This window comes from Aptenodytes forsteri, unplaced genomic scaffold (genome assembly GCF_000699145.1).
Source record: "Aptenodytes forsteri isolate BGI_AS27 unplaced genomic scaffold, ASM69914v1 Scaffold193, whole genome shotgun sequence".
Classification (NCBI taxonomy): Eukaryota; Metazoa; Chordata; class Aves; order Sphenisciformes; family Spheniscidae; genus Aptenodytes; species Aptenodytes forsteri.
In genome coordinates this window covers 15,602,028-15,613,770 of record NW_008795405.1, presented here as the reverse complement: position 1 = coordinate 15,613,770, position 11,743 = coordinate 15,602,028, and positions in this window count along the sequence as shown.

The window sequence follows — 11,743 nt, the reverse complement described above, 5'->3', positions numbered from 1 at the left end:
AAACTCCGCCGCTCCGAGTCCGCTCGCCTGCGCGGGGGCGGAGAGAGGAGCCGGGCACCTTGCGCACCCCGGCTTGTGCGGTCGCGGGCGAGGGGAGGAAATGTGGAAGGGCGCGGGAGAAGGGAGGTCTGGCGGGGGTGTGTTAAGCACGCCTCTTACCTCGTTAAAACTTACTCCGGCTGTCCACGAAGAGCTAATCTGGGGCTTGTCTTCAGAAATCTGAAGGCTTCTCTCCTTAGTCATTCACATCAGAGCGCCAACTTTTTCAGGAAAGACCCCAGCAAAAGCAAGGAAGGTAAAACATTTTATGTTTCTGAGGCTAAAGAGTTAAACAAAAACCCAAGCCACCCCAGACGTTACCTTTGGTAGTCTTTTATACACTGAACAGATCGAGAAAAAACAGTACTTCCCACCACAAAGCAATGTAAATACTGCGTTTTATTCTGTGACTGTTCCTTCCTCTTTTCTACCTTTTTATTCTTCCTTTGAGCTGTCCCTTTATGGAAGTAGACTGGCTGTTTCTTATTCTTCCTTTTCTTTCTTGTTCTTTGTTTTCTTCTTTTAAGCAAGTCATGTCTGAGTTTTAGGATTCCTGAGGGACCTGTTTTCTTCTGCTTGCTGATGTAGTGCTTTCTTCCACAAGACCTCATTTACCAATTTGTCTGCATTTATGTGAAGCAACTAGACATCCCTATAACATGGTAAGAAAACTCTACAACCCTCTGCTTTTTCTCTAGAATTACAATGGGCTAATTCAAGATTACCTGCCTGAAAATATACACGCTGGAAAGCACACGTTAGCTTCAGATAGCCCTTTTACTGGTACTTGAAGACAACGGTGTCACTTAGGTTGAAAAAGTTTGCTTCTATTAATGCTGACTTTTAGTTTTAACCAAGAATGGGGGAAGTGAAGGACAGAAAAAAGAAGAGCAGAGAACGAGGGGTGGTTTAAAAGGCAACGCTTAGAAGTAAGGTGTGAGAGGCAGACACTGCTTCTTCAAAGCTCTCCGAAAGTTTTGGTATCCGAGATAAGCTGTGCCCATCTGACTCTATAGGCACAGATTGTCTCCATGCCTTTTCTGCTTGTCTTGCTTTCCTTTTACTACTGAAACATTACTTAATGTTTTGAAAAGGTTACTTTGCCGTCACAGCTTTCGCTGTAGCTCACCAGACCAAGCCTTGCTGGGGTATTGTGAATATACTTCTAGAGAAGTGAAAATGTGGAGTGGTAACGATGACTGCTTAATCCTTCACTCTGCTCTTCTGTGAACCCGTGCTTTTCTAGGATAAATATGGGCAGCTCTTTGTTAGTCTGTTCACTTTGCTTTTATTCTGACTTTATTTGTTTACACTCAGGTTGTCGTAGGTCCAGGGTTGCCTATTCCTACCTTAGGTCATAAGTTCTCTGCTTGGTGATGTAGAAGCCTTTTTATGTTAGACCTTTGTTTTCATTTTTTGACCTGGGTAGTTAAAAAGCCTACAAATGTTCTGTGATTTCAGGTATTCCTATAGTAGCTTGACGAACTGGTCAAAGGAAAGCTTTAATCTTTCTGCCTTCTATCCTAGACAGCTGGCAGAAATTTCTCCTTGTATTCTTTTTTCTTCAGACCTTAAGAGTAGAGAGTTCATAGAATTCGTAGGTTTTATCTGTACACTCATCACTGTCAAATTATCTGATCTAATTTGCATTGTAAATATATACTCTGATGTATGATGACACGTTTCTTCTATTTTCTGAGTTAACTACTAAACATCAGCTGTATTGTCCAAAACTGATATCTTAAGAAAAAAATCATTAGGAAAATCTTGTTCTCACAATCCTATACATGATATGTTATCATCACCATTGCAAAGTTAAATTTTTGTACTCTCTTTTTCTTGCTTGTTTTTCAGGCTTTTTACATTTTTTTGCATAGATATACTGTTAGGCAAAAATAATCTATTTTTTAGAACAACTCTACTTTTTACTGTTCTGTGTCTCAGGGGTTCCTCTTGGTTTGCTGAAATTAGGACAAATCTCCATTTTCCCATCTTTTCTACTTAGTTCAAGAGTCATCTAAACAAAACCTGCTAATTTTATTTCCGAGAGGTCAGAATCCTTTTTGTTAGAGTGGACTCTATCCAACATAACCAGAATCTGTTGGAACAGAATCTGCCCAGATACTAATCCAAAAATAATTTCAAAACAGAAACCCCAGTGTTCTGTAAATCCAGACTAATTCTCTTCTCTCCTCTTCTTCCACCTGAGCAAAACAAACTGCAAATAATTTTTACTTTGCTCGCTTGCTGCCAAAAACACCCTGATCCAAATCTCCATAGTCTTCACAATAGTCCTTGAAAATGATGGTAACTGTGTTCTGGCAGATCTTAGTGATTTCTACTGAGAATAACCTTAATTTTTTTTTTTTTTGAGGTCTCTGCATTAGAATTTGGAAAGTAAAGAACCTCATGTAATCGTTGTCTGTGTATGGAGAACATTCAAGGTGTTAACTATTGTACTCAGTTCTTCACCTAAAAATACTATAGTGGTGAGTACAGATTGAGGAGTGCTGGTCTAGTGAGCTCCCAACATTCTGTCATTCTTGGGAAACGAATAGTTTCATGGAAACTGTGGGACCTTGGGAGATTTACTTTGGAACTTGTTGCTGAAATCAGGGGCATCAGGCCATCAAAGACACTGGCTGCAGCAACTGAATCCAGGGAAAAGTCTTCTTGGATCCTTATCCAGAAACTGAGATACTGCTATTTCATTTTTTCCAAGAAAATGGCACACAACAATCCTGTGTTCTTAGACAGGAAAAGTGAACATGTTCAAGGACTGAGCTACTGGAAAAAGCAGGCTGAGATTGCGAATTCAAGCTTGGTGAGAACTTCCTTTTGTACATTAAATGTAGAAACAGAGTGCCTCAACTGGTCAGCAGCGTGCAAGCAACTTTGCAAAGTCTGAAAATCCAGAAGCAGGAAGGAGTCCTTGAAGTTCTGTCCTGGCTAGGAGTACTTGTGCCTGTTTGCCTACTGCTATAACACCTTTTGACTGGAGAGAAGTTCAATCAAATTTTTATTTCATTGTTGCAAGAATCTGGAGATGGAGAATCTGCATCAGTGACAAGAAACACAAAGCAAGTCATCAATATAACAGCTCCTAAAGGTCCTCGCAAACTCCTGGTAGCTGAAATCTGAGGCTAACAACAGAGTCACATAGAATCGATATGTGAGACCCACATGAGAGGGAAAAATAACTGCGATTAATTTGGACTATCCTTATATGTATTGCAGAGAGAAAGGAAAAAAAAAAAATTACAGGGCAGTGCCATCTCCCTGGCAAAGCAGCAATACTTTGTGAATGAGAGTATCAGAAACTCTAACATTATCAGTGGAGAGGTTTATCCTTTATCCCTTGAAGGGATCTCATCAGCCATGGATATACACAAGCACAAAGTTTTAGGATCTGTTAGCTGGGTTTACAAGTTTGTACTGTACTCTGTGAGTAGCGTTGTCCATTAGAAAAAGCTCATCGGATGCAGCTGGAGCCTTAATGAACTATTTTACACTCTTTATGTTAGGCTGTCCCATCCTCATGTGTGACTGGCCAAGATGGGCTGAGCCAGCCTACAAGCTTGTTGGGGTTGCGCAGAGCATCCTCTCTCTCCTTTTCTCCTAACATCCTTGCCGTGTCCCAGCTGCAGAGTTGCATTTCTCCCCTCATGCCAGCTTTACTTCTGTTACCTCTGGCTCTTTAGTGAGCTGATTCGGTACACTGTGCTGGCAGATGGCTGACAAGAAAAACAGGAAATTATTTCTGTTGTCATTGTACACGCTTCAGGAACATGTTTCTGCCCTCACAAAAGGCAACAGGTGAATTTCTGTAGACTTCAGTGGGGAGACAGGCATCTCGTCCGGCACCTTCTGTATCAGGGCACATAAAACAGAAAGTTTTTCTGCACAGAACAGATTTCACTACACACAGAAATAGCAGCTATCAACAGTTAGCTAGAGATTGCCAAAATATTTTTTTTTTATCATGGTAATTTTTTCCCATTGGAACAGTAGCCAGAATGTGTAGAGCTAAAATATACAGCAATAATTTACAGGAGTTAAAGCCAAACCCATTCCCTTGCCTAGCACTGAAAATCCTCATGACCTCCCTCTCTGTCTATTGACAAAGCACTAGCTCAGGGCTAGCTATCACCCAATTACTATCGCACAGAGAATTTTGCCAGCTGTTTTAGAAAATACATTACGTGAAATCTTGGCCACTCTGAAGACTGAGGCAAAACTTTCATCACTAGGGCAGCTTTCCACTGACTGTAGCAGTCTTGATCAAAAAATGAATGCAGTTTTCCCCTTTCTCAGTGTTAGGAAAGTCAGAGATTTTGCTATCCCTGAGATCATAGTCTAGCCCTTCTTTGATATTGTGAAGAAAAAGTCCTAAATGTAGAAATTTGAAATATTCAGTAAGATTCTACATTCATATATATTCCACTGATAGATGCATGCACCTAGCGATTAAAATACAGGGTCGAGAAACTACTACATAAAAAGCAAATCAAGACAACAACAAAACCCCTTATTCTTTTAGTAGATTTTTTTCCATCCCGCTATTCACAGTACAAAAGATGAGAAACTGGAGGAGAAATATATGTAGCATAGGCATAAAGTAAAATAAAATATATTCAGGAAATATGATTCTGTCACTAATGCAAACAAAAATGAGATCTTATCTGAAGATGTTACAAAAAGAATACATATGTATTTAAAGAAATCTAAGCAAAGACATTTTTCAAAGAGCTGGAAGGATATAATTATCATTTTATATAGTACTGGGCTGTTTGTACTTGAAGTATAGAATAATGTAGACAGGTCCATTGAAAGATAGTGTGAGAATCGTGGAAGGACTTTTTTAGTCTAAAGAGAGAGAAATGCTAAAAGAGATATCCATCATAATGTGTGAAAACAGGAAAGACAGAAGTGCAAAAATTTGTAGTGTGCAGAAGTAATGGCCAGAACTTTAGTTGGAAGAAAGATTAATTTAACCTGGATATATAGACATTTTCTTTAACACTGAGGTTGATCAGACAGTATGACAGTTTGCCACCAGAGTAGAGGCAAAATAATTAGATGTCTTCAAGGAAAGGTTAAGTACGCTTATGGGAAGAATAATATAAAACCGTCATTGCTTGAAGCAGGTGTTTGGATTAGATTATCCCAAGATGTCCCTTTCAAAGCCATCACTTATGGTCCTGCAATATCTTTCGGTCAGGAAAACGTTCCTTTGCAAACTGATGTTAAAAAAGCCTGAATCCTAGGAATTTTTAAAAGGTGCTTGACAGTCTGACAGATGCATGAAGCTAGGAAGTTTGTATCATAATATGTCCAACATATCCAACACGCTTTACCCACTTGGAGATGAAGATAATGTTCAGTTTGTAATTCACACCACCTTGTTACGTTCTGTTTTCCTGCAGTGTGAAAGATTTGGTGCAGTGAGTATGCACCTAGATTCTTAATAGTCAGCCAGTAAACAGAACATTTTTGTTACTGTGTTAGTGATATTACATTTTAAAATATGTTTTTAAGTACTTTCCTGAGGCTAGTAAAGTAATTTTACTTCCTGTATAAAACGTAACTAGATCTGAGACTTCATTTCAGGGCAGGGACTGCCTGTGTGTACACAGGCGAGAAAGCAAGAGGGGGAGAAACAGTCTATCTATTAAGGCACTATGTTCTTAACGGTTTTCTGAATTGACAGAATAAATTATTCTGTCTTTTGGCTGAAAGGGATATTTATAAAGAAAAAAGGACAGTTTGCTGTGAGACAGCCATATATCAAAATGAACAGCTTAGTTTTAACCATGTGGAGTTTGAACTGATAGTGAGCCATCGAAGATTACATGTCTGAGAGACAGGAAATTCAACATTGAACCACTGTTCAAGTTTTTTGGAAAATCATCCACATATGGATAATCCAGAAAGAGAAAGCATTGCCATATATTTCTCTCTGTGTGTAGAATCTACTTATATATGATCTTTATCATATACATCTCTATATATGGATAGTGAACAGGAAAACAAACAGATACAGGGGAAGTAAGTAACAGAAAAAATAAATGCATGAAGAAATCTTTTTTAAAAATACCATTTATGAGTACAAAACAGAGGTACTCTGACAACTTACAGAACTTTACACTCTGAAACCTCTAGCGCCTTCTGATACTAACAGTTTTAGCCTGAACTCTGATAGTTAGAGGTGCCTGCTGATTTTAAAGCATTGAACTGGCCATGATGGAGGCTTTAGGTGCTTGCAATAGCCCAGGGAGAAGTTGGTGTTTGGCAAAAAATAAATGAAAAACAATCCACATGCCTTTCTAGACTCATTACTGCTGTCAGAACTCTAGCTGCTATTCAATCTTTGATTTTGTCTTAATCTCAGCTGGATTTTTTTGCTAACTACAGAAGCAAGCTGTTATTTTCACTCTCAGTGCTTTCTCTGATTTTGTGCCATTTTAAAGGAAAGACGCTGCGTTTACTTCCATCGTACACAACTCCTAACAGTTCCGTTGTTGTTATTTATACACACTCACATATGGGTATTTATTGTCTGCTGTTTCCCGTCGCATGCAAAAAGTTTCTGGTGTTTTTACTTTGTTTGTCTTCTGACAAAGAAACCAGAACTTTCTTCTACTCGCTTTGTGTTGTTTATTTGTTTGTTTTTTGTTTAGTGTTTCCCAATATATATGTTTATTTGCTCGAATTCCTGCTTTTTATACACCTCTACTAATACTAGAAATCCGGTTAGCTGAACTCGGTCATAGTCCCAATTCACAGTTCCTTTTTTGGTTCCCCCCGCTTGCATTATAAACATCGCCATGCTGTACAATTCTTTCCTTTTCCGTGCTGCTTCTAATTAGTTTCTCTGCTGCTATTTTTTTTTATGTGGCGTCTTATCATTACGGCTTTCGTTGCTCTTTTTAATGATAATGTTAAACTATAAAATGGAACCTAAACTAAGTTCTGTTTGCATTATTATGTTTACCTTGCATTTTGTCTAGGTCTATTTAATCTTTATTTTGCTACAGGTTATTATATAACCATCAGTCGAAAATGATCAGTTTTGATGAAATGTCCACTGTTCTCTATCAATGCATTTTTATCTCCTGGGTAAGGGACACATGAAGAAACTGCCTCAAGAGTATTGTTCCAGTTGGAAATGTGAGGATAATATTTTATAACAATATATTGGTGCCATAAAAATAATTATTTGAGAAATAAATGCTAGAAGCAGTCCTGTTTGCCATAGCCAGAAGCTCTTTTCCTCAGACTAGCACCGAAGACAAGAAAAATAGAGACGGGCAAAATATCAACCCTTTATACACTTGTAATATCGAGAAAGTAATTTTCACAAAGATGTACAACCTGTTTCCCTTGATTTAGCTTATGTCTCAGCTCTGCATTTCCCAGGAAATCTTACTTCTTCCTAGCCTTATCTTGAAAAGACAGAATTTACAAGTGAAGAGCAAATGTTCAATAATGGTACCACAATAATGTATATAAAATTGTTAATGCTGGTAAATACTTGGAGTCAGGAAGCCTGAATTCTCACGTAACAAAAGGCACAACTTTTTGCCCTGTAATTCCTGTGTCAGTCCTAAGATATTCTATAACTTTGGAAAGACAATTTTCAGTGAAAGATTTCCAATGAAACAAATTAACTGCTTCAGTAAGCCGATCCAGTACTTAATATGTATTAATGTAGAATGCTCAGTGATAGGAATGATTTTATAAAGCATGGTTTGAGATTAGAATTAGAAATTAATTAAGCAGGAATGTCATTGCTGTTGTTGTGCCTGAAACACCTCCATTCCTTAGCGATGAAGATTAAGTAGGTGGCTGAGGCAAAACTGAATTAGCTGTGATTTGTTTTTCCCCGAATCAGATCTAACTGATAAGATTTTTGCAAACCAAATAAAGACAAATAACTTGACATGCAAGAATGAGGTTTTCTGCTCATGGCAGAGTATGCTGAGATTCTGCTTTTGCACTAGTGTGTTGTTGGCTCCGTTCACAGGGAGAAAAGCTGAGGCACAGAGAAGGAAAGTAACTAGTTCAAACACTCGCAGCAAAGTCAGGTATGCATGGTCAGGTCTGCTGCATCCCTGTGTCTTCTTCTTACTATATTGCCACCTTTGGAGTGAACCACAGACTTGAAAAGAGGAAGAAAGAAATTAGAGAGGAAAAAGAGAAAAGGAGCTATTCAGTACAGGTCATGTTAAAAAGCGGAACTGAATACAGAGTTCCCTTACATTCTGAATTTCCAATCCTGATGGCTATTGGCAAGGAAAATACTGGTTCTTTGTGTCAGAAGTGGGCACATTTTCAGTTTCCCAAACTAATATGAACTATGGATCTTCTGCTGGAAGGTCTATGTGCTTACGTTCTTAAAATATTTTTTTTTATGTTTGTCTTTTATCATCTTTTTCACTGCTACCATGAATTATGCTAGCTATAAATTGTTCACACTTGCAGGTCTTCTATAAGCTAATTAAATGTTTCATCTACGCATTGTTTGTGGATGTTGAACACATGCACAAAGATGACATTTCTCTTCCAAGTGCAGTTAATCCTTAGGCATTTTGTTCAAAAGTGTGATCTTCCCACTATTCCTTTCCCATCTTCAAACAGAAATGTGTCATAAATCTTTTGAGTCCTGCTCTCTTGCATAATGCAGTAACATTGAATGACTTAGTTCTCTGATTTAGTAATGTTCACCATTGCTATCATATAGATTTTGATCTATTCTTCCTTTTTGTTATACCTTCCAAAATTAATTTCTTAGGTGGTGATACACAGTGGACACAACAGGGCTTTGGGAACTGGAAACAGAACAAAGAATCTATCATATATTACATGATCACTGGCTTGCATTTTGCTTACTATAGGTAAAAGCCTCTAGTGACAAGGAGGACAATAAATAGCTATCCCTTTAACTGCAGCTCTGGAAAGCACTGGCAAGCAGGTCTGATATGAAAGATACAACAATGCTCTCAATTATGTTTGCATAAATGCAGAAAACTACTGATTTTTTTCTGATATGACCACTCTTTTATTTTTATTTCATCTGCTTGTGTCTTTTTTATGTGTCTGTGTCTTATTTATATGGCTATGTCTTATTTTAAATTTATAAATTCCTTAGGTCAAGGACTGCCTTTTTATATTGCATTTCTAAAATACCAGTCTCCGTGATGGGCTCCTAGTCATTTTGACAATACCAAAGATGATTTGTGTTGCATTAAACATCTGCTTGTGTCTTTTTTATGTGTCTGTGTCTTATTTATATGGCTATGTCTTATTTTAAATTTATAAATTCCTTAGGTCAAGGACTGCCTTTTTATATTGCATTTCTAAAATACCAGTCTCCGTGATGGGCTCCTAGTCATTTTGACAATACCAAAGATGATTTGTGTTGCATTAAACATCTCGCAACTGCTATCAGGACTGTAAGCTGACTGCACAGGGCACTGTATAAATATATAGAAAGGTACACTCTTACTCAGAAAGTATGTGAAAGAACACAAAAATGAAAGCAGAACAACAGGCTAGGATAGAACTGCACCCAAATAACATGACCACAATGATTTAGAATGATTTAGAGTATGCTATCCCCGTGGCTCTGAAGGATGGGGTTTTGTTACTGTTTCAACATTTTGTTACTGTTTCAACATTTGTTTGTGTCTGTTGCGGAAAGTATGAGTATGTACAAAACCTGTGCAATGTTATATTATTATATGATTTTTGAGGCTGAAAAGTCAAGCCCTCAACAGATAGGAAATACAAGAATTAAGATCTGTGTGCAAACTTAATTTGGCTTTTTGTGATTATGCTTTCTAATTCTGTCTGCATTCTCATAATTACATACTGTGTTTTTTCACGGCACATCTGCCTGATTGAGTACTCACCTTTTAAATAGCTTTTCAGCATTTTGTTTACTTATGTGGCTCCTGTGCCTTATCTCCTGCACTTTTCAAAACCTGTTCTAAAGACAGAGTTATTGGACTTTCTCTGAGACTTTTCATGCTGTTTGTATTAACATCCAACAGCTACACAAATAGAAATGAACACATTTTCAGAACATCTCTGTAACACAAGGCAGTACTCGTACATCCATTTTATATCTGGAGGACTGAGGAACAAAAGAAATTAAAATGAACAGTTCCTGCTTGCTCTGCGTTGCCAATGGAAGACATTTTTTTCAGTGCATTTAGCACATTAGACATTCAAAGCACAGCTCTCAAAGCCATGAAAGGCAATGGTGAAAGCGCAACACCTTATCAATTCAGGCTCGAGTGAGAGACCCAGATAATGAGTAAAACGTAATTGCCACACATGAATAGTTTGGCTCTAGCGACTTGCCTAGCATCATAGACAACATCATGGAGAGAGGCAGGGTAGAAGATAATTCTGCAGAAGCTTTAATGCAGAGATCACACTACCTCCTCCTGCTTCCCTCTGCACACACCTTTGGGCCTGCGGACTGTACACCTTTCATAGTACAGCCGTAGCTCATTGTCACAACAGGCTGTTCCCTAAAAGTGAGCCCTGATTCCTGTCGCAATAAAAGTGTGTGACTTTTAAGTAAACCTTCCACCACAATAAAGACATACAAGCGAGTTGAGAAAAGATTGCAGAGAGAAGTTCATTTCTGATGCTTTGTGAGCTTCATGTTGTTTTAGAAGCGGTGTGCAGGTAATATTCTGCACTTTTTTTGACGGTTTATTTGTTTTTAAATCAGAAACAGGAGCAGAATATCCCATAATGTGGCATCATCCTGGTGTCTTCATGGTTTGCCTGTGTGTTGGCAACATCTAGAGCTGCTGCAGAGGATTCTGTAGCTTGAGCTAGTGAAGTAACTGTTGGCCATGGCAAGTTGTCCTTGGTGGGGCAATGAGACCCTTTGCTGAGGAGTTTTACACATATTTGCTGACAGCAGATGAATAGTGAGACTTACGAATTTTTAATTCCATTCCAGGCATAGCTCCTGCTGTTTCTCTGTAAGATCAATCCCTTCTGCCCCATGTTTCCAGCGTTTCCTCATTAGAGTATTTCATAACTCTTGGTCCTGTCTTAGTCTCTGTTACCCTTTCTTGGATTTCTCACACCAGTCTTTGCAGTCAGTCCCACTTTCTCCTTTCCTAGTCCTCATGCAATCTGTCCTGCTCCTTCTTTTCTCCCACTGCAGCACTGCTCTCTGGGGAGCTGAGCCTCTTCATTTACTGCATCTCCTCTCACTCCCCATGGCTGCCTCCTGTGCCTCCCTGTTCTCACCTAAGTGGTTCTTCATCTGCAGAGCTGCACCCAGTATGTTTTCATTACAGGCTTCCTCTGCACAATCTGCTTGCCTGTCCAGTCCCAGTTCTTCCCCAGTACCTGGGACTACCATAAAATCCAGAACCCTTCTTGTCTCTTCTCATTTGCTCACACATTAGATCTGGTCTCTGAAAACAGCTAATCACTGGCTTTAAGTCTTCTTCTTCCTACAGGAAAGATGGAGAGGGACTCTTTATCAGGGAGTGCAGTGATAGAGGTGGACTCTTTATCAGGGAGTGCAGTGATAGGGGTAACAGTTTTAGACTGAAAGAGAGTAGATTTAGATTAAATATAAGGAAGAAATTCTTTGCTGTGAGGGTGATGAGACACTGGAACAGGTTGCCCAGAGAAGTTGTGGATGCCCCCTCCCTGCAAGTGTTCA